Below are 7,197 nucleotides of genomic sequence, written 5' to 3'. Positions count from 1 at the left end.
ACCCATCCTACTTTAAGATTGTGGAACAACATGAAGACACACACCACAAATAGGAGGAGGAGCTCGGCCAAACACCCAAAAAGGGTGTACGCGCCAATTATATATATATATATACTTTAAGATGCCCTAGCTCCAGCATCTTTTTGCCATTATCCCCACGCAGCGATAAATAAATTGATTGTGCACCTCCTGCAATCGAGCGTGTGCCTCGTATCGCCGACTTCATAGATTTCTCAGCTGTGCCTGCTGAGCTTTGTGAGACCCAGAGAAGAGGCCACGAACCCTTCTGTAAGCTATTTTTGCAGGATTCCATTCCGCATACTCAGGTAACAGAGGCTCATAGCCCCAGCTTTTTCGCAGTACACGATTAGTACTGCCGCTCCTTACATGGAGAGCAAACGCTGATCAAGGAGCCGCTCAACCTGAGGCAGACGCTTCTGGGTTTTAGTTTTTTTAGGTAAGTAGGTTGTTAGCCCTCATACCCTAGCTTGGTGGTAGTTGAACTCTCCGCACCTCCAAGCATGTATTTGTCTGTTTTGGTTCACGAGTGGTATTTTATTACCCACTTACCCTGCATGATGCCGAGCCTTTCCCGATCCGCCACTTGGGGACGCGTCCGATGGGAGACAGACAGATAATTCCACACGGAACTCACGGAGTCTATATCTGAAAATATTATATATATATACCAATGATATAATAGTTGGTTGCAGAGCAGAAGTAAAAACGAGACAAAGCAAACTAAGAAGCTAACAAAATAAAGTTTTACATATTATTGGCTACAAAGATTTATGCTTGTTGCCTTTTTTCCTTTTAAATTCAGTATTTATTATATGTATATATAATTGGCGCGTATACTATTTTTGGGTGTTTGGGCCGAGCTCCTCCTCCTATTTGTGGTGTGCGTCTGGATGTTGTTCCACAAATGGAGGGACCTACAGTTTCAAGCCGACTCCGAACGGCAGATATTTTATGAGGAGCTTCTTCATGGTAAAAATACACTCTGAGGTTTGCCATTGCCTGCCGAGGGGCGACCGCTATTCGAAAAATGTGTTTCTTAATTTTGGTGTTTCACCGAGATTCGAACCTACGTTCCCTCTGTGAATTTCGAATCGTAGTCACGCACCAACCCTTTCGGCTACGGCGGCCTCCAGTTAAGTTTTGTAAAAAAAACCTAATTTTCATAAATTGAGAGCGCGGAGGGAATTATGCTATGATGTGATGAATTTCTTTTTAATTGAATTCAAATTTATTAGATGTGGTATCTGTAAAAACTAAATATGCAGTATATTATGAATTTAGTAAGTCCAGCCTAAATATGAACGAGGTTTTTACTATAAATGCGTACCTTTTATAAGTATTGTTTACCTAAGGTTTCGAGTTAGGATCGAGTTACAGGAGGTAGAGATCACTTCGTGTTAAAAGTATTTATAAATTTGAAAAAAATTCGCGCCGCTATTTACTTACCATGAGGCTGTATACGTAAACTGATTTGGCAGCTCGAGTAAACATCTGTAAGTTCTTAGGTAATTTAAGTTGCGTTTATGTCTAGAGTAATTACACTCTAATTCCGCCGGAATTTTTTTCAATAAATGTCGAATACCCACATCCTTATATCGGCCACAGAGCATTTATGATCGAGCTTGTTGATGCGCTATGCAAACAGGTGCACGGGTTATTAAACAAACTGCTGATGGACTTGTATGCGGAAAAGGTTGCAAGTAATACTGCCGCTTTAAAATTTTTGAAAAAATCTCGCTGTTATCAAAAGAGGCTGTGAAATGCCTCCCTGATAATACCTCCCCTGATACTCTTTTCCTACCCTGAGAGTATAATTGTGCGGTGATATGCCCACTGTGAAGAATAATTAAGCCATGTGTAGGCGCCTTAAATTCGTTACTTCTCTGCCCGCTATCTTTAAGTTCTGCTCAGTTGCATGTAAAAACAACAACATCGCTAATGTGTAAGATTCGCCGCTAACGAGTATGATTGTACTTCATACAATTGGAAACACTCATTAATTTCAATGCTGCAACCTCCATTTCAAAGGAGTGTCATTAGACCGCTATGAAAGACACCATAATGAACGACACTTTTGCTGCTTCAACATTCTGAATTATCTTTTGGTCTTCCCCGTCGAGTTCACATACCTTACAATTGTTAGTTTTTATTCTAAAATCAACAAGAAGCTTGAGAAGAACAATAACGCAAACGGTGTTGCTGCTAGTAATCTTACTGCATACTGTAATGTAATTATTTATATTTTAGGCCTTAAATCGTAGAAGTGTCATAACTAAACTAAAAAAAAAGCGAACTGCCATTTATACTAAAACTTTTAAAAAAATGCATATACAATTTTTTTTGAAATATTATTTTTTTTGATTTTTTTGTTTACAACTAAAACTATTTTGGTTTTAGATTCTTTTTAATTCCAACACGAGGTATCTTACTTCTATTTTTCTCTTTAACAGCCATACGTCCATCTCTATTTTCGTATTTATGAAATTGAAATCAGAGCTCGAAATTGATTTTAGAGCTATTTTTTAATAGAATTTTTCTTTATTTTCCATATTTACAAACTGAATCTATATTTAGGACCGCGGAACCGTAATTGGTCCTACAATGAACCATTGCGTTTATTTCGTTATAAAAATATGGCATATTAGTATACTTTAACAATTTAAGGCAATTTGGCGCAGGCTGGGGCGTGCAAAGCTCAGCATTGAGACCAAATATCAGTTAAGAGCAGCGATTGACATTTTTTGCTTCTGTTATAAAAGACTTCGGCCCACACACCACTTGTTCCATGCACTATTAAGCCACAGTGGAGTATTTTGTGCTGAAAACATGCACAAGTAAGTGGATAAGTATATGGAATGTGCATTTATGTTTGTAATTGCTGTGTGTGTGTGAATATTTGTCTGGCGCCTAAGTACGACTCCACTAATGCTTTTGATTTAATCTCACACCATTGTGGAGTGCTTGGCAAACATGAATTGGCACACACTTGGCAAAGCTTCAAAGCTTCAAAGCAAGAGATGAAAGCAGCAAATTTCAAAGAACTAAGCGAAAAAATATGTAACACATAATTCAACAAACAAAAAAATGGCGGCACTAAAGGAAATGTAAGAAAGGCAATATATGTAACAAAAGTGCGCCTCTTTGAGTGCGTTCATTCACATATAAAACATTTATTTTCTTATAATTTATCGTATTTTTATTTCTTATTTTTCTAATTTATATGCCACTTTGTGCTTTTGATTCGCTTCGGCATTAGTGAGAATATAGTGAGTGCATTTAAATTGCATTTTTAACAACATTATTTGTAGAGCAATGCAAATATAACACTTTCCTGCATTTACGAAATCATCTCCATATACATTGCATTTGACTATGTTTTCACACACAAAACCACTCCATCACTTCGTTTGCATTGAGAAGTAAAATATGTGTCACGCAGCGACATCGGCGAGAATCACCGTTTCCTGGTAACCAAGCAATTATGCAGCTCTGCTGAGACTGGCTATGTGTGTGTCGTTGTTTATGGGGACAGGGGTGTGTGCGTGCATTAAGTTTGCCTTCAAATTCCTTGAAACCCGTGGCAGTGCCTTCGCGAGCGCTTAAGTCAACTCGTGGCGCCCAAGTAAGTCGACTTAAAGGCGCGCCAATTGTCTAGCGAATGCCTGCAGGCAGAACCTCCGTAGACTTATAGTGTAGCTGAGTCCACATAAATATTTCCATATTTGCGACAGAAGACTGGCCATGTCTGCAGCAACTCGTTTGTACTTCATTTAAGGCAAGCGTGCCAAGTGCTGACAATTATCATAAACTTAATTGCGTATAAATTGAATTATTAATTTTTAATAAGTTACAAGCATTTTGAGCATTAAAAAAAAATTATTAAGTACTATAAAATTTACTAAAATAAATAAGGCAACTAAGATAAAGTAAAGTAAAATAAAGCTAATATACCAGGGAGCCTCCCTCTTGTGACCGGGGCAGTTTCGATGTATAGACGTTAAAAAGCAAGGGTGAATGACGATCACTCAGATAGTTCGCGGTCCACCTCTTCAGCCCTGGCGGTAGTGTCGTCTGTAAAATATCATCTAGTAGCGTGGCGTGGCTGATTGTGTCGAAATCCTTTTTTAGGTTCAGCGCTAAAATGACAATCCTTTCGCAGAGCGGTTTTGGTTGAGCCCGCGGTGAATCTAAGTGCTTATGGCGGTGAGTGCTGTGGTGGTACCGTGCACTCTTCCGAAGCCATGCTGGTGTGAGGCTGGGGTCAGGTGCTTCTTGTAGTGTGCAGGTAGAATGACTTAAAGCGTCTTCTCTACTGGAGAAAGCAGAGTTATCGGCCGATAAGAATCCTCCTGGTTGGCGGGTTTCGGAGGTTTCAGTGGTGGAACCATTCTTCCTGATTTACACTTGTCAGGAATTATGAGAGTGGCCATGGACATATTGAAAAACCCTTGTGAGGTACTTTACTCCCAGTTTGGACCCAGTTTTTTAAACATTAGGATGTTTAGTCCGTCATTGCCAATGACTTCAAATGATTCCATTTTGTTAATGGCCCCCTGTACCTCATCAGTAGAGAAAGCAATTGGCCCATTGTTGTTCGTAAGTTTGTGAAGACGTCTGGTGGCCTACGCTTTGATCTGTCGGCCGGAGGATGCAGTATGAATTGCTGGCTAAAATGCTCGCGCATCTCTTCGGGTCCGACGAAGTGATATCCACCTTGTCGTTGTGCTTCGTCGGGTTCGACAGGGACCTTTCGGTGGACCAGAGCTTACTCACACCAGACGTGAAGTTGCAGGTCTTCAAATGTTCTTCCCATTTAGTCCGCTTGTGTTGGATTACCAGTTGGCGGATCTCCTGAGATCCTTTATGCGAGGATAGTCGGGATCGGCCTGGCGTAGGGGGTAACGCTCATTTGCTAGAACAGCTGCTTCAGCTGTATGTCCTGGAGGTATGAAACGGGCTGCACCGGCCGGGAGTACCTTACAGAATGCGTGTTCGCCTACGCGCACATCGGTGGGGAAGTCGGCATGTCTCTCGATCGAGATGATAGTAGGCAAGTGGTTTGATGCAAGCGATAGCGCAGATCGCCAGGTTATGCTATTTATCATACCGGCGCTAGCAATTCTTTTGTCTTGCGAGCTTCTCAATTGCCCACTACCTTGGTGGGGGCGTCATAGTTTATTGCACTGAATGTCGAATCGTTTATCTGCTCAGCCAATTGATGTCCGCTACGATCGTTTGGTGGGCATGAATGCCGGAGATCGTGCTGCGCCTTAAAACCACCTACTAACAAACGGTTTTAACACCTGATGAGCGTACCTATATCAGGGTGATATCCTGCTGGGCAGCAGGCGACACGTGATATATATATATTAAAAGTATCGAGCTCGGTATCACCTGACCGACGTGTAGTTGTATTATATGTGGGATAGTGTGACTGTATTACGTTTGGCTGGAAAATCACATTCAAAGATTGTTCGTGAGCTCGAGCACTTTAAAGTTTTTGCTTATCGCACCATTGATCGTTACTGGTAGTATCGCGAAACGTCATAAAAAGACTGCAATGGCACGTGAAATAGTTCAAAAAGTGAAGAAGCGACTTGAGCGAAATCCCCAACGAAGTGTCAATCAAATGGCGAAAAAACTGAAAATATCTGACCGTAGCATCCGTCGCATACTAAAAAATGATCTCAAAGTCAAGCCTTACAAGATCCAATGGGCGCATTATCTCATGCCAAATCAGCAGCAAGTTAGAATGGAGAGAGCGAAAGAATTGCTTCGTTTGGCCGAAAGCGGTAAATTTCCGAACATTGTGTTATCTGACGAGAAAAATTTTCAAATTGAGCAATTCGTAAACTCCCAAAACGATAGGGATTTTTTGACCGGCCGTTCATACGAGTATTTGAGTTATCGGTTGGCCACCAGGAGGCAGCACCCGCCACAAGTCATGACCTCGAGGAGCTGAAAAAAACCATTGTCCGCGAGTGGACCAAAATACCTGCAAGTCACATTCGAGTACCGTGCGATTCGCTTCTGGCCCGTCTCAAGGCCATAGTCAAGGCAAAAGGTGGTCATATCGTGCAAAAGTAAATTGATTCTTAATTTTGTATTATTTGCACATAGTTTTTACTTAGAATTTAATAAAAGTAATTTTCCAAACAAAATGTATGGCCTTTGTAATTGGTTACACTTCGTGTGCCGAAGTTATAGTTAAAATAAGGGTTTCATTACCACTATTTTTCAGAATCTCAATATTTGCTTATTGTTAAATATTTAGTGCACTATGTCAATCCTCCCTAAAATAAAGTGAAGTTAATTAAAATGAAAAAAAAAAAATTAAAATTCTTACCTAAGGGCAAATATTTCAAGTTCATAGAAGTGGTAGGAAAATTCTACGAAAAAGAGCCTACAGTATATTCTTGAAAGCTAGAAAATATTAATTTAATTTGCTTTACAATTAAAAATTTACTCTTTGAAGAAGTGCCTTAATTCCATTCAACTGATTCCAATAGCCACTTTCATAGCGAACTCTAAATACAAATGCCAGAATGCAAAGAAATGCAATATTACCCACAATCATTTTATCACTCAATTTTACATGAACAAATATTTTACTTCTACGTATTCGCCCACTGCATTCTTTCGTAAATGCCATGCCTGTGAGTATTTCCAGCAAAACTTTACGTACACTATACACACCAATGCCAAATCCCTGCTGGCAACTAATGCTATGCTTTTAATAGCATTTCCTTGGCAGCTGTGTTTAAAGCTTTCAAGCTGCTCTACAGCCTGTATCATTTTCATTTTTGTATCATTGAGTGCTTTGCTACGCTAGATTATCAGTGCTGTAGCTGGCTTATTTCTGCTGCTTTTTTGCAACATTACTGCCTTCACTCTTCACCAATTTGCTGCTTGAAAATGTTATCACTTTAGCCAAGTGTCCGAGAATTGCTTTTCGCCGAAAATTGCGTATTAATTTCCGATTTTGAATTTCTGCTTTAATATTTTCGACTTTTATGGATTTAGTCCAAAATGTATGTGTGTGTGAGTATGCCATTTACTCGTTTGCTCCATTGCATAGACGGAGAGCTCATGACCAAAAAACCCAACATATTTTATACCACTTGAAATTTTGTGTGAGATTAGTTTTTTAATACTAGAATCGATATCCCGCGGGCT

This window comes from Anastrepha obliqua, chromosome 5 (genome assembly GCF_027943255.1).
Source record: "Anastrepha obliqua isolate idAnaObli1 chromosome 5, idAnaObli1_1.0, whole genome shotgun sequence".
NCBI classification, from domain to species: domain Eukaryota; kingdom Metazoa; phylum Arthropoda; class Insecta; order Diptera; family Tephritidae; genus Anastrepha; species Anastrepha obliqua.
This window is presented reverse-complemented; position numbering follows the sequence as displayed.